The following is a 16,251-nucleotide window of genomic DNA, read 5'->3' on the forward strand; positions in this document are numbered from 1 at the left end:
GTATGTGATGTGCCTTGTTGTTGGCCCTTCGTTACTGCAAGTTGCAGTGTAGGTAGCAGATGTGGCTTGGGTCCTGTGTTGCTGTGGCTGTGGTGTAGGCTGGCAGCTATAGTTCCGATTTGACCCGGGAACTTCCATATGCCATGGGTGTGGCCTTAAAAAGAACAAAAAAATTTTTTTGCATTATAGCCCAGGCACTGTAATGAATCAAGAGACTCAAAAATTAATAAAATTCCTGAAATTCCCTGGTGGATCCAGCATTGTTACTGCTCTGGCACAGATTCGAGCTCTAGCTTAAAATTTTCTGTATGCTGTGGGGTCGGCCAAAAAAATTAATAGAAGCCTACGCCAGAGCCACAGCAACTCGGGATCCGAGCCGTGTCTGCGACCTACACCACAGCTCACGGCAACGCTGGATCCCTAACCCACTGAGCAAGGCCAGGAATTGAACCACAACCTCATGGTTCCTCGTTGGATTCATTAACCACTGAGCCACAACAGGAACTCCCTCAATCTCCATTCTTACTGGGTGTGGGACCTCAAGCAAGTCTCTCAACCTCTTCGAGCCCTGTTTTTATCCCCAAGGAAGGTTTGTCAACCTGCTTGCTGACATCTGCCCCTGCGGCATCTCCAAAGACACCCTTCCTTGAAGCTCCAGACCTGAGCTTCTCGCAGGCCATCTCTGCTCCATGGCCCACGAACACCTCAGGATGGATGGGAACCAGTTTCCTCTCCCTCCAAACCCATCCATCCCATTTTCCTCCATGAGGCTCACATCAGAACCCTCAGCCCCGCACCTCCACCCTCCCCTTCCATCCCTGCCCCCCTCCATCCCCTGCACCCCCTCCACCCTGCCCCCCTCTATCCCCCATCCCCCTCCATCTCCACTCCAACCCCACCCTTTCCCCAACCCCTTGTTCATCTCCCACTCCCCCTCCACTCCCTCTCCATCCCCCAGGCCCCCTCCATCCCCCCCATCCTCTTCTCCATCTCCCACTCCCCCTCCATCCCCCTCCATCCCCCGTGTCTCTTCCATCCCTTTCTCCATCCTCCACCCCCCTCCATCCAGCACCCTTGCCTCAGCTTGCAGCCTCCTTTTTTGCTTGGATTTCCCTGAGTCTTCTAACTATTCTCCCTGCCCCCCCTCGGTCCTCCTGCAATTTGCTGTCCCATCCGGTGTCCAGGTGCTTTTTCTAAAATTCTGTGCGCCTTGCTTGAGACCCTTCCCTGGTTAACCATTATCTTTGAGATAACATCCACATTCCTCAGCCCGCAATCCCAGCCCCTTTCTCACCGTCCCCCTGCCTCTCAAGCCTCCTCCACCCTCTGCTCCAGACTAACTGGATTGCTTGAGTTACAGAGATAATGACAGAAGCAGGTAGACCCCTGGGCGCTCACCAGGGGCTGCACTCATGTCTCCCCCACTCCCCACATTTACCCGAGGAGGAGAAAGGACCCCTGTCTCACAAGGCAACTGGGGTTCAAGGATCTTAAGTCACTTGCCCAGAAACTGCTGTGTTCAAAACTAGATCTCTGTAGCTCCAAGACCCAGGCTCCAGGGAACTGGCCGACTGCCTGGTGTGGACCACCTTCCATGTGCCCCCAGCCCCACCCAGGCTGGCTGGTTCCTTCTGGTCCCAGTTCAAGGCTTAGCGCTCTGGGAAGCTGAGGCTGACCTCTGGAGCCCAGGCTGACTCAGGCGGTCGCAAGGCTTTATTATCATGCTCCTTTCAAGGGAAGATTCCATCATTTGTAGGATGCATCCTTGGCTGAGTATTATCTCTTGAGGAAGACAGAAAGCCCGCCATGGCCAATGTACACATCCTCAAGTCTATCTCACACTGTATACACCACACACACACACACACACACACACACACACACACCAGCTCCTAGTCAACCTCTGGGAGCCTTCCCACCCTGGTCCTAATTCCCAACTCTACTAGGCTACGCCTCTGGGGGGCTTTTATCCCATTTTGACATACCCAACGCCTGATACATAGTAGAAGCTCCATGAGTGAAACTTGAGGGGGTGAATAATGACTAGCAAGAGAAACTGCTAGCCTTTTTTGAGTACCTACAAAACACCAGGCATTGAGCTGGGCTTTGGGCATAGATTATCTCATTTCAATTGCTCACAATAAAAACTATTGTGAGGGGGTGTTCTTATCTACATTTTGTTGATGTGGAAATGAAACATCAGAGAGGTTGAGCAAGCCCCTTAAAGTCTAGGATGATAAAGGAATGAGATGTCTTCAGTTTGGCCGATGTCAAAGTTTGAGGTCTTAACCTTGGGCTGCCTTCGCAGAGAATGCAGATTTTGCACGGCTCCTCGGAAATGTCTGCTCAGTCCCTCGCCTCCCTCACCTTCCTGACCCCACCCCCAGGCCAGATCCACCACAATCATTATCAAACTCCTTTCTTCTGTCAGTATTTCTCTTTAAAAATATCCCATAAAAATTTAACAGTACTTTAAGAATAGCTTGTCCAGTATGGAAACTGTGGGATTAGGACTGTCTTTGACCTGGAGGCCACGATTTCAAGCCACTTCACAGCTAAGGCCAATGTCAATATACACTGAGCTCATAGCCACCCTTAGCTTCTAGATCTTTCTCACAAACACTAAGCCAGGCTGCGTAAGTCTCCTACCTCTCGTTCTTCTTTCAGTCAAAGTCCCTACCATTTGTGAGATGTATCCTTGACTCAGTGTTATCTTTGCAGGAAGACAAAATAACAACTCACATGGCAAATCCATGTGAGTTTAATCCATACCTCATGCCATATACAAAAATAAACTCAGGGTAGATCATAACCCTAAATGTAAGATCATAAAACTTCCAGAAGAAAACAAGCCAAAAAACCCTGTGATCGCTTTTTTTTTTTTTTTTTTTTTTTTTTTTTTGCTTTTTTTGCTTTTTAGGGCCACACCTGCAGCTTATGGAAATTCACAGGTTAGAGGTCAAATTGGAGCTATAGATGCCAGCCTACACCACAGTCATAGCAAGGGGGGTTCCAAGCCACATCTGTGACCTACACCACAGCTCACGGCAATGCTGGATCCTTAACCTGCTGAGCAACACCAGGGATCAAACCTGCGACCCCATGGATGTCAGTCAGGTTTGTTAACCACTGAACCATGATGGGAACTCCAAAACTCTGTGATCTTGAATTAGACGAATATTTCTTAAATAGAACACCAAAAATACAACAATGTGAAAACAGCGGCATATGGAGGTTCCCAGGCTAGGTAGGGGTCTAATCAGAGCTATAGCTGCCGGCCTACACCACAGCAACACCAGATCCGAGCCGCATCTGTGACCTACACCACAGCTCACGGCAACGCCAGATCCTTAACCCACTGAGCAAGGCCAGGGATCGAACCAGCAACCTCATGGTTCCTAGTCGGATTCGTTTCTGCTGAGCCACAAAGGGAACTCCAAGACTATTGTTAAAAAGACACTGTTAAGAAAATGAAACTATTTTCTATTCTTACAAAGAAAACTATTCTTAAAAAGACACTGTTAAGAAAATGAAAAGACTAGCACCAGACTGGGGGACAACGTTTGCAAAAGATTTACCAGATAAAGGACTTGCCCAGAATATGTTAAAAAAAAAAAAAAGGTTTCAAGTTCAATGAAAACAATCCAATTTAAAAAATCAGACACTTCACCCAAGAAGATGCATAAACAAATCCTATGAAAAGGTGTTCATCATCCCTTGTCACGAGGGAAATGCAAATTTAAGCCACCGTGAGATACCAATATGCCCATCTTAGAATTTCTACAAAATGCTGACGAAACCAACATACGGGACACTCGTGCACTGCTGGTGGGCATGCGAACTGATATAACAACTTTGGGAAACAGTTGGGCAACTTCCTAAAAAGTTAAACATACCTTTACCATATGATCCAGAAATCTTACTCCTATTTTCCCAGGAGGGAAAAAAAAAAAAAAAAAACATATCTCCACACAAAAACCTGGGCGTGAATGTTTATAAAGGCTTTATTCATAAAATAGCCCCAAAATGCAAAACAACATGAGTGTCCTTTACATGATGACTAAGGGAACAAGCTGTAGGATGTCCCCACTGTGGGTACCACCAGCAGTAGAAAGGAACTGACACTAATACAAGTGACAAAGAGGATTCATTTCAAAGGCATTTATGGAGCAAAAGAAGCCAGAGTCAGAAAGCCTGTACCACCTGATTCTACCTCTATGATGTTCTAGAAAAAGCAAACTTCTAAGGATAGGGAACAGAGCAGTGATTGCCAGGAACCGGGATGGAAGGGTTTGACAACAAAAATGCACTAGGGGACGAGTTTTTGCGGAACCCCTCTGTATCTTGATTTTGCTGTTGGTTACACAAGAGTATGTAGGTGTCAAAACTCCAGGAACTGTCCAATTAGAAGGTCTCACATTGGTGTATGTAAATGCTATCTCGATAAAACAAACACATTCCTGTTTAGTGCGACTAGCGGCAGGGGAGGAACCAAGTGACAATGAGTTGAGCCTTGATCGGCATCCAGGTCTAGACGCAGATTAGAAGGCATCTAAAGTTCAGAAACAACAGAAGGCAGAGGCCAGCCTCTTTTTTTTTTTTTTTTTTGGTCTTTTCTAGGGCTGCACCCATGGCATATGGAGGTTCCCAGGCTAGGGATCCCACCACAGCAACATGGGATCTGAGCCACACACCACAGCCCACAGCAATGCTGGATCCTTAACCCGCTGAGCAAGGCCAGGGATCGAACCCGCAACCTCATGGTTCCTAGTCAGATTTGCTAACCACTGAGCCATGATGGGAACTCTGAGGCCAGCCTCTTAGAGTCAAGGAGATACAATAGGCAATTTTATGATTATACAAGGTACACTTACATTTAGTCTTATCCAGACCTTTTCTGACACTGAGGCTATATTCCAGCCACCCCACTCCAATCAGTGTCCCTGGAAGTAGGGTAACAATCCCCCCATATCTTTCCCCAAGCAGGATGTACAAATATCAGAGAGGAGAGAGACTGGGACCCCATCTACGTGGATGCCCTCCAGCCAGCCTCCTTCTCCAGGAATTGCCCGATTGATGGAGAATAAACACAGGGTCTGGACTTCTGTTTCCCAAAGCTTAGTGCCGGATGGAGGGTGTCCCCTGACATCTGAGACCCCAGCTCCAGTGGACATTAACTGTGCATGTGTCCTGGCCCTGCTGCCTTTCGCGCTGGAGTGGAGACTCAGTCACGCCCAATAATCCAGCTGCACAAAAGCACAGTTTCTGTGCTAGAATGTGTCTGCCTGGCTTCCTTCCACCAAGAAAACATTCACACTCCGTGTTCCATTCTCAGACACTGATTCTAGGAAATTACCTTCAGAGGCTGTTCCTTTTTAAGAGTTTTGCAGAAGTCAGTGACCTTTGTGATTAAAATCAATATCAGCAACGAGGGGAGATGTACATTGTGCGTCTGCCGAGATGCTTGGGCAGGATGTGGCTTCACCTGAGGGTTTCCTGGCTGCTGAGCACGACCTGAATCAAATGATAAGGAAATGGGGAAAATGAAAACAAAGAGCTGTATTCTTCAAAACTGTCCATAGCATCAAGTATGGGGGGGAAAGGCTGTAAGAATGTGTCAGATAAAGGAGGTCCCAGACACATAACCTCACATGTAGAGGGGGAAAATGCCAAACAGTATGTTATTGAGTCAAATGATTTTTTTTTTGTCTTTTTTGCCATTTCTTGGGCCCATTCCGTGGCATATGGAGGTTCCCAGGCTAGGGGTCGAATCGCTGGCCTACACCAGAGCCACAGCCACGGGGGATCCGAGCCGTGTCTGCGACCTACACCACAGCTCACGGCAACGCCAGATCCTTAACCCACTGAGCAAGGCCAGGGATCGAACCCACAACCTCATGGTTCCTAGTCGGATTCGTTAACCACTGAGCCATGACGGGAACTCCTGTTATTGAGTCAAATGACTGATAAAATCAGAACACTGATGGTAGATTCGAAAAAAAATATTGTCAGTGTTGAATTTACTGAGGTGGATGATTAGGCAAAAAAAGAAAATCATACCATTTCATAGAAAATATACATCAAAGTATTTGGGAGAAAATAAGAAAGACTTAGGAGTAAAGAGTCATGATGTATACTATTTACTCTCAAATGGTTTAGAAAAGAAATATTACGTCTTGGAGTTCCCACTGTGGCTCAGCGGGTTAAGGAGCTGACATTGTCTCTGCAGCGGCTCAGGTGGCTGGGGAGAAGAGGGTTCTATCCCTGGCCCAGAAAGTTCCATGTGCCATGGGCATGGCCCCAAATAATAATAACAATTAATGATCATAGCTATCATTGAAATAATTATTATTGTCAAAATTATTTCCAAATAAAAAGCTTTTAGAGGTGGGACATATGCCCCCCCCAAAAAAAACTTTAAAAATGTAATCTTTAAAGCAAGTCATTTTAAATACTCATTTAACTCCATGAGCTTAGTTAATTGCAGAAGCAGGGGAAAGAGGTTTGAGATCTGTGGTTTCCCGAGAACGCAAACTCTCGGTAGACTGGATCCTTATGAAAATGTCAGTCCTAAATATCACTTGACAGATGCTTTTCCCGGGCTTTTTATTGGGACAGACATCAGGCGCTGTGTCTCCTTCAGACAGTGTCTGGTGCAGAGTGGGGAGGCCCCTGCAGACGCCTGCCTGCCCATCATTGCCAACACCACAATCTCCATATCCCCCTAAGTCCTCCAAAGAAGGGCTGCGTATTTGCAGCCATCATGGTAGCATTTTTCCTTTTTGTTTTTGTTTTTTTCCTTGTTTGGTTTGGCTAAGACCTTTTGGCTGCATCCGTCCTGCTGGTCAGTAACCCAGTTCCACAACGTCCTTCTCCTTCTCGTGGTCATTGCACTGCTCCTTGGGGTGGGGAGGCACATGGATTAAAAAATGTTAAAGAAATGAGCCCTAGTTCCTTGCTTTCATCCTACATTTGTGGTCCTGATCCGAGCGCTGTTAATACAAGAAAAGGGGTGCGTTGGCACCATGTTTGAGCTGTGGAAAGAACCGCAGAGCACGCGCCAACTCTCAGAGCGTAAACACACTAAAAGTTCAATTCTCAGGCTCAGAAAGTCAGTGTGGACTGGATGGTTCTCCCCTACATGGTGACTCAGGGGTCCAGGCTCCCCGACACCGATGTCGTCGTCATCTCCACAGGTGCCACCGTGCTGAGGAAGGAGGAGGCAAGAGTGTGTAGAGATTTGTGCCTAAGTCCAGTGGTTGACATCACCCCACCCTCTCCCTGTGCATCCCAGCAGAGCAGACTGTGGCTAAAAGACCCACAGGCAGTCCCTGGGCTACCAGGCCAGGATTGGCCCCAAGTTTCCTGAAGCAGCAGGTGGGTCCAGGGCACCAAGGCCTTTGAGGTCAAGCTGACTCCACCTGCAACTGAGGCTTTTTACTTAAACCATGATATAGAGATACATAGCATAAATACATTTAATTTTGTTCCAAGTAAATCATAGTACTCCTCAGCCACAAATTTTAATATAGATAAAACTAAGACAGATAATCAACTAACATACATGCATGAATATATGTAGCTTTTATAGCAGAAGTATTCATTTTTACTGAACTCCACTCTGCGCCAGGCTAAACTAACTAAGCTGCTCATCCCAACACCCTTACAAGGGATATGTTGATATCCTGACTTTATACCATATGAGATAGGTCCAGAGATGCTAAGGAACTGCACAAGGTCACACAGCATGGTATAAAACCTGAAATAGGGTGTGGCCCTGGAAATACAAAAATAAAGAAATAGAGAAATAAAACTTGAAATTAGTTTTTCTTTTCCTTTTCTCCATAACTGTGCCCCCTCAAAAAGTTATGTTGCAATCCTATGCAGAAAGTGACTTTACTTGGAAATGGAATCTTTACAAAGATAAGTTCAAATAAGGTCGTTAGGGCGAGCCCTGAGCCAATAACACCGCTGTCCTTCTGGACAAGGGAGTTAGGACTCAGATACAGACATGCGTGGAGGGTGCACAGCGTGGAGAGACCTCACGAGGCCTGGACTGATGGGTCTACAAGCCAGAGACAGCGGGCAAACCACAGGTGCCAGGAGGGGGCCAGGGCGAATTCTCCCTGATGGCCTCGGAGGGAGCCAGCCCTGCCTGACACCGCCATCACAGACGTCCAGACTCGAGACTCCAGACAGTGAATCAATGCTCTTTTAAGCTCTCTGGAATGCTGTGCGTTGTCACAGCAGCCCTAGAAATAAGAACACACTGCTTCCAAGACACCGTACTTTTTTTTTTCTTTTCTTTTGTTAATTTTATGGCCACACCTGTGGCCTACGGACGTTCCAAGGCTAGGGATCAAAGTGGAGCTGCAGCTGCTGGCCTACACTGCAGCCATGGCAATGCTGGATCCTTAACCCACTGAGTGAGGTCAGGGATCAAACCCACATCCTCACAGAGACTATATCAGGTTTTTAACCAGCCGAGCCACAGTGGGAACTCCCAAAGATGCTGTTTTATCCATCTATTACCCCTGGACAGGCCAGCGCAGAGTTGTGACTAGCAAAGGGCAGATAAACCACAATGTCACTACCACCCAACAGAGTCCCCATCTGTGGCTTCTGGGGACCTGGGTCTGGAAATGCAGGCAGGACCCACCCCATCCCCGGAAGGAAAGACAGGGAAGATGTATAACTACGGAGGGAGGATGCTTGCAGGAAGCAGGTTAGCGAGGAGTTTGTGTGGCCAGAAATAAGCCTGAGATGGTCATTTTGTGATCAGATGGAAGCTGGTGGAGAAACAGTTTAAGCTTTTGATCTCAAAAGAAGCAGAAGGCTGAGCTTGGAACAGGGAGGCTCAGCGGTACTTTCCAGGTGCCAGTCCACACAGCAGAAGATGCTGGGATGCCAGCCAGGAGATGAGACAGGAGACCAGAGTGTGCGTGTTGGGGGTGAGGATGGACAAGGGGTCAGTGGGAGAGGCGGCTTCAGGACAGGAGAGCTGGCAGTACGTACGGCACCTCCGGAGATGAGGGAACACGGGGGCAGGTAAGGACGGAACCCTGGGGAGGGCTCTCTGGCCAGCAGCGGAACAGGTGAGGCTGCTGGATGCTGAGAGGAAGGTCCTCTCCAGGAAAGTGATGGCTCAGAGAGGAGGAGGAGCAGCAGCTGGTTAAGGCTGTGGTTACAAAACCTGGAGAAAGCCAGTAGCTCCATCATCATGGAAGCTGGGGGGAAGGACAGCCTCAGGAAGGGAGCGCTGGTGGCTGGTGGCTGCCACCTTCACAGTCACAGCAGCATCACCAGGGAGTCGGCCATCGGGTTTGAGTTCAGAGGTCATCCCTTGTGAGGGCTCCGTTAGTGAGCAGAAGGGCGGGGAGTTGGGGAAAGCGAAGAAACGAGGCGTCACTGCCTCGCCTACCGGGCACCTGCTCAGGGAGTCCAGCCGCCCGCACAGGGAGGAGAGTGGACGAGAATCTAGGAGAAGGGCATGTGGCTTGACGGGACGGCCACCCCAGACCCCGTCCATCTCTGACATTAAACGGCTGAGAGATTTGGGGTGACCCTCTCGATGGTGAGCTCCAATTTTCTCACTTTTTATTTTGGAACTTTTCAAACTATTAGAAAGAACCGTATCTCCCAGCACCCTGCCCCCACAATCCGACACATCCCCCAGCCTGACTCACCCTCCCTCTACTCGCTTTCCTGCCCAACGGGTTCACTGCGAAGTTAAGTCTAGATATTCTCTCTCTCCTTCCTGAATGGATTCCTGAGTGCCACGCTATAAAGACTTTTGACAGTATAGCCACATACCATGGCTATATCTAAACATTTAATAACGATTCCTGAATAGTCCAGAAGGGTTTAAATTTTCCCAGTTATGGTATTTCGAGGGGGAGGAGTTGCTTTATCAAAATCCAAATCCAACCAAGGTCTGCACATGGCATTTTAGTAACATGGCAAGGTCTGCACATGGCATTTCAGTAACATGGCAAGGTCTGCACATGGCATTTCAGTAACATGTTTTCAGTTTCTTTTATTTATTTGTTTGTTTGTTTGTTTCATTTTAGGGCCACACCTGCAGCACATGGAAGTTCCCAGACCAGGGGTCAAATCAGAGATGCAGCTGCTGGCCTGCACCACAGCCACAGCAACACTGGATCCAAGCTGCATCTTCGACCTATACCACAGCTCACAGCAATGCCAGGTCCTTAACCCGCTGAGGGAGGCCAGCGATCAAGCCCGCATCCTCATGGATACTAGTCGGATTCTTTTTTTTTTTTTTTTTTTTTTTTTAATCTTTTTAGGGCCACACCCATGGTATATGGAGGTTCCCAGGCTAGGGGTCAAATCGGAGTTGTAGCTGCCAGCCTACGTCACAGTCACAGCAACGCAGGATCTGAGCAGTGTCTGTAACCTACACCACAGCTCACGGCAACGTGATCCTTAACCCACTGAGTGAGGCCAGGGATTGAACCTGCATCCTCATGCATGCTAGCCAGATTCATTTCTGCTGAGCCATGACGGGAACTCCACTAGTCAGTTCCTAACCAGCTGAGCCACAATGGGAACTCTGTTTTCAGTCTCTTTTAAGTGGTAAGTGCTCCCTCTTTTTTAATTCTTGATGATGATTTTCTGAAGAAACAAGGTAATGTGTCCTGCTTGCCAATATCTGGATTTTGCTGACACCACCCACAGGGTGCCATCTGAGACATTCCTCTGTCCCCAGGGTGTCCTCTCCCTGGAGTGAGTCCCAGAGAGTTGATGTGCTCGTGTTAGGGGTGTCCCCTCTTGCATCACATCGGTGGGTACAAATGTCTTGCGGTCTCTCTTTGTGATGCTCAGAATACCCTGTGGGTTCAGACATGGTCGCCTCATCTGCCCATTGTACTTTTCACCACGTTGGCAGGAAAATACAAGTTTGTACTTTCCTACATGAAACCTAACCTATTTTGATCAGCTGAAAAGTTAAAAACTCTAGATACAGCAAATTAATCCACATAACAGCAGCACAGTGGTTAAGTGTAGGTCGCAGCAGCAGCTTCAATTCAATCCCTGGCCTGGGAACTTCCATATGTTGTGGGTGGAGCAAAAAATTGATAAATTATAGTTGGTTTTTCTAAAAGAAAAGCAACATTCAGAATGTGGCCTGTCACTGACATTGAAATAGCAGGTATAAAACGCCTCGTGAAAGGGACAGTGACAACTGGGGGGAAAGCATCACATGCAAAACCACCCCCCACCCCTGGGAACAGTGACACAAATTCTAGAAAACAACTGCTGGCAACCCTGCAGGTGGTTCTGGAAGCTGGTTTTCCTCTTCCTAAAGGTTTTCCTTGTATAGGACCTAGACTGCAGGTGCTGGCAGAGAAAACTGAAAAGTTGTGAAAAAAGTGAGCTTACGAAAGAAGAAATTACAGGGTTTGGTAAATAATGTGTGTGTGTGTGTGTGTGTGTGTGTGTGTGTGTGTGTGTTAAGGCCACACCTGCTGCATATGGAAGTTCCCAGGCTAGGGGTCAAATTGGAGCTGTAGCTGCCAACCTATGCCACAGCCACAGTAACTCAGGATCCAAGATGTGACTTCAGTCTACACCACAGCTTAGGGCAACGCCGGATCCTTAACCCACTGAGCGAGGCCAGGGATCAAATCTGCATCCTCATGGATCCTAGTCAGGTTCATTAACTGCTGAGCCATGAAGGGAACTCCTTTTTTGAGGAATTTTTTTTTTTTTTTTTTTTTTTTTTTAGGGTTTGGTAAATAATTAAGGGAAGGGAGAGTTGAGGTGTTGCCAACACCTTGACCGATAGAATCTCAAGTAAAGTGTATGAATTGGAAAGTTCACAAGAACATGAAGACTGTCCTGCTGGTTTAAGCCGATGGACCTCCCAGGGGGTGTGGCTCTGACTTTGCAGACACTGATGTGCTCAGGTAACCCTGGCAACATCCCCAGGCCATCAGTATTCCAAGATACTTCTTCAAAACTGCTAGTGCATAGCAAGGAGATCCTTCAGTAGGGAATACTCTAGAACACCAAGCCATGTGCCCTATAGCATTTTAAGGGAATAAAATATTAACCTATTTATCTGAAAAATACCCACATGCTTCAGAGTCAGAGCAATGAATGGTTAAGGAAATACACAGGGGTGGGGGAGCTGCTGGTGACCTGCCCATACAAAGAGTTCTGTAGGATAAGTAAAAATTGTGGGTTCTTCTCTGCAATCAGTGCTATTAATGATTTGGAGCATGGCACAGCCTGCAGGGCTGAGGCAGGAGGAGCAACGGGGACACAAGCGTGGGAGTCCACATCTGGGTCCTGGAGGAGAGGAAGAGGGAAAGGAGATAAAGGGGTAAAATCTAGAAATAAAGGCTTGAGAAAAAAAAAAAAACACTCAGTCCCGGAAGTGGCCCCCAAAATGCTTATCAGAAGCAGTACATCAGAATAAAGGCTATGGGAGTTCCCTGGTGGCTCAGTGGGTTAAGGATCGCATGTTCTCACTGCATGGCCAAAAAAAAAAAAAAAAAACAATAAATGAATAAATAACGGATGAAATGTCCACAGTTTAGTTTAAGATTCCAATGGAGAATCCCCCGAGCCTGTCACTAAGCTTGTTTATCTGTGGACATTGCCAATCTTTTCTATCCATCTTGGTGCAGAGTTGCCCTGGACGCAGGGCAGGGGTCTTGCCCCTTCCAACCACCTCCCTGAGAGGAGACCGGACCACAAAGGTCCACAATGACTAGGGACAGCCGTCACAGGCACACAACAGCAGGCTCCGCTGGAATAGATTGTGGGGTCAGCTGACCCCTGGGTAGAGCCTGTCCCTGGTGACCCGGTTCTTTCAGTGGCCAGCCTGCTGCTGAGGGGCCTGGGCTCTGTCCGGAGGGTCTCCTGCTCTGGGCTGTAGGGACTCAGCATCCTGCCAATAGGGAATGCTGCATAGGTGATGACAAAAGTCTAGTCAGGAGTTCCCGTTGTGGCTCAGTGGTTAACAAATCCGACTAGGAACCATGAGGTTGCAGGTTCGATCCCTGGCCTCGCTCAGTGGGTTAAGGATCAGGCGTTGCCGTGAGCTGTGGTATAGGTCGCAGACATGGCTTGGATCCCTCGTTGCTGTGGCTCTGGCGTAGGACGGCGACTACAGCTCCGGTTAGACCCCTAGCCTGGGAACCTCCATATGCCACGCATGCAGTCCTAAAAAGACCAAAAAAAGAAAAAAGAAAGAAAGAAAAGCCTAGTCATCTCCTCTCTGTTGCAGCAGAAGTAGGGGGAGGTCTCTGGGCCAGAGCTGGCAGCGCAGGGTCCTGTTCCTTGCAAGTAAGCGGCTGCGCAAGGTGGACGGTGGCACTGGCGAGGCTGGGTGGCCGGCTGGCTGTCAGGATCCCAGCACCTGCCCCTGCTGGTATGTGAATCTCACTTGAGACGAATTCTTCAGATAACCGTAAAAACCATAGCAACTTTGTTCATGTTGGGATTGGCGCTGAGGGTCCATGGAGAAGCAAGGCTGGAAAAACAGGTTCCGAGCTCCTTCCCAGAGAAGGGGCCGTGAATTCAGGCTCCCCTTCCCCCCCAAGCCTGGTGACCCAACTGCTCACATCCTCTCCCCCCATCCCCCAATTCCAGAACAAGAAATGGGTCAAGGACACATCCCGGCATCACTCACTTCAGGAAACTTTTATAAAAACAGTTGTCTGTAAAACTGTTTGTTTGTGTTTTGTTTTGTTTTGTTTTTTAATCTCCTGGAAGAGAAGGAGAGAGACAGAGACAGAGGCCAAAAGAGAAGAGGTGGCACTTCTGAGACTTTTGCCCATGTCAGGGGAAAAGAGGATGGAAGTGGGCGCTGGGGTCAATCCTGCATCGGGTGTTGCTGCAGAGAGGGCGTGACACGAATGCTGCTGCCCTGGCCCAAGGCCTCCGGTATTTTGACTAAAAGGGTGAAATGGAGTTCCCGTCCTGGCTCAGTGGTAATGAACCTGACTAGGATCCATGAAGATGTGGGTTTGATCCCTGGCCTCACTCAGTGGGTTGAGGGTCTGGCGTGGCTGTGTTTGTGGAATAAGCTGGCAGCTGCAGCTTTGATTCAACTGACCCCAGCGCCCTAGCCTGGGAACTTCCATATGCTGCAGGTGCAGCCTTAAAAAAAAAAAGACCAAAAAAAAAAAAAAAAGGGTAAAACAAAGGGAGGAGCTGAATAACTTCTGTGTTGTCCCTCAAACCCAGAGCATGTAGATCCTGGAAGCGGGCAGAGGGAGGGCTGGGGAGCTGAGCAGGAGGAGGAACAGCCCTGGGCTGGTCAAGGCCATGGGCAGCAGGGCTCCACCAGCCAGGACCCCAAGAGGACCTGAGTAGGGGGGCCTGTGGCCAGAGCAGCAGCTTTGCACCTGACCCTGGGGCTGAGGAACAGCCGTGAGGAGAGACTGTGCCCCACTTCCCAGGGGCAGAAATCCACATTCCATGTCAATGGCAGGTGCCTGGCGCCCTGGGGGACGACCTGCACAGTCCCAGCCCGGGTCAGAGGGGAGGGGAGGAGGCTGAGACAGGCCCTGGAAAAGCCCCAGGCTTGCCAAACTCCACAAAATGTTTTCCTTTCTACCTGGTTCTGGGAGTGCCTGGCCGTCCAGGCTCAGCTGCTTTCTTGACTCCTTTCCTGCATCTCGCAAGCCATCTCTGTGCTGGTCCAGCAGAAAGGAGATGCTGCAGCGGGAATCCAGGCTGGGACCTCCCCACTGGCCCCTCTCACCTCCGACGTGAGGACCCCGAGATCAGTATCCTTGGATGCAGACAGCAGCTCGCCCTCACTCTGATTCACGCAGATGCATTTCAGGTCGTTTTCTCTGACTCAGGGTTGGGGGCACCGCCTCTCCCTTCCCCTCCTCCCTCTCAGGCAGCTTCGGAGGCAGGGAGTTTGAGCCGTCGGTTTCCCTCGGGAAACACCCCAAAATGGAGTCTTCCCCAGATGGGCACGAGAACCGCTGAGCACCGCACAGGGTGAATATGGAGCGAGGACGGGGCTTTCCTGTGGGCCGAGGAGGAGGAGGACACAGGCCCTGTCCTGGCTGCCCGCGTGGCCTTGGGAAGGCGATGGAACCGCGTAGGGCCACTTTGTGACCGTGGAGGTGAGGCTGGGAATGAAGCAAACACTTGGTCCTCTGACCCCAAAAGGTGACCGTCTCCATGTCCCCCTGGGTCCCCAAGCTGGGAGAGAGTGGATGTTATGGCGGGGAGCATCTTTACACCCTTTACCTTGAAAGCATGTCTGTGAAAAAGTTTTTGGCCCTTTCTGCAGGAGAAGTATGAAAACACACCTGTTTGTACAAAGTTCTGTCCCCCAAAGATGCACCATTAATGTGATTTGCAAAGGTCAGATCACAATTTAGGATCCTCCCAGCTTCCTTTGCCAAGAGTGACGTCAGAAGACCCTAGGAGACGCGGCCAGACCTTCCTCTGTTTCTCCTTCTGAGCTGCTGTTCTGTTGGGTTTTGTTTCCCATATACAGGCTTTCCAAGCCCTGGAGCGTGGGCCACCGGCATTTTAATAAAGGGGGAACGGCTGACCACCCCCCCTCCCCTGCCCCAGTGATTTTCGGAAGAGAAATAAACCAGCAAAGCTTGGCTATGGTAAGTGTGAGCCTCCCGGAAAGGGCAAAGCTGACCCTCAGGAGAACGCCCCCAGCCCTCACCTGGCCTGCCCCCCACCCAACACCCCCAGTCAATTTACAAATCTTCAGTCCATTGAGAAATCAGTTCAGTTCGAGGGGACAATAGTTCTCCTTTTAGTAAGTAAGACGCATCCTTCCAGGGCCCCTGAATCAGCAGAGATTGTCCCCATTTTCTCATAGCAAGATCACTTCCATTCTGAGATCCGTACTTCAGAAACCATCGCTTCACAGCAAGAAAGATAACGAGGGAAAATGCCTCCGAGTTCCCAGAATCTGGCCTTGAAATCAACCTGATATGTAAGTCGGTGTGAAAATCCCTCTGTTGTGTCAAAGTATAATCACAGTTTCCCCAGAGATATTGTGTTTCTTTTTTCTTTTCTAGTAAATTTTTATTTTTTCCCCTCAACATTCACGGCTTAAGCGTTTTATCCCGTTTAAACGATGGGGATTTAAATTGCTATTTTAGTGGAAGAGGCTTGATTAAAACCTGTGTCCTCATCAAATTATTGGACAGTGGTTCTTGGGCTCTGTTTACATTAGTGTCAACCTTAATTTAAATTCTGCATAACTATATTTGCTTCGCTAAATGCATT

The 16,251-nt window shown here is 48.8% G+C and overlaps 1 long non-coding RNA gene across 2 annotated transcripts in view; it reads right to left on the minus strand.

Annotated features, from left to right (window-relative positions):
* Positions 1-3,990: 3,990 nt before the first annotated feature.
* Positions 3,991-16,251, minus strand: part of LOC110257410 (uncharacterized) — a 31,815-nt gene continuing 19,554 nt past the window's right edge. Inside the window, exons 3-4 of one of the 2 annotated variants that reach the window (XR_014832691.1) lie at positions 14,741-15,122; positions 4,591-5,514 (exon numbers count right to left, since the gene is read on the minus strand). This is a non-coding gene — a long non-coding RNA (uncharacterized LOC110257410). Of the gene's footprint in view, positions 5,515-14,740; positions 15,123-16,251 lie in introns of both variants that reach the window. The other variant, XR_014832690.1, reaches the window with a different exon arrangement.

This window comes from Sus scrofa, chromosome 17, assembly GCF_054392235.1.
Source record: "Sus scrofa isolate SSC_HxYL_T2T_F1_AM1 chromosome 17, Sscrofa_HxYL_maternal_Yorkshire_Landrace_v2.0, whole genome shotgun sequence".
In the NCBI taxonomy this organism is placed as follows: Eukaryota; Metazoa; Chordata; class Mammalia; order Artiodactyla; family Suidae; genus Sus; species Sus scrofa.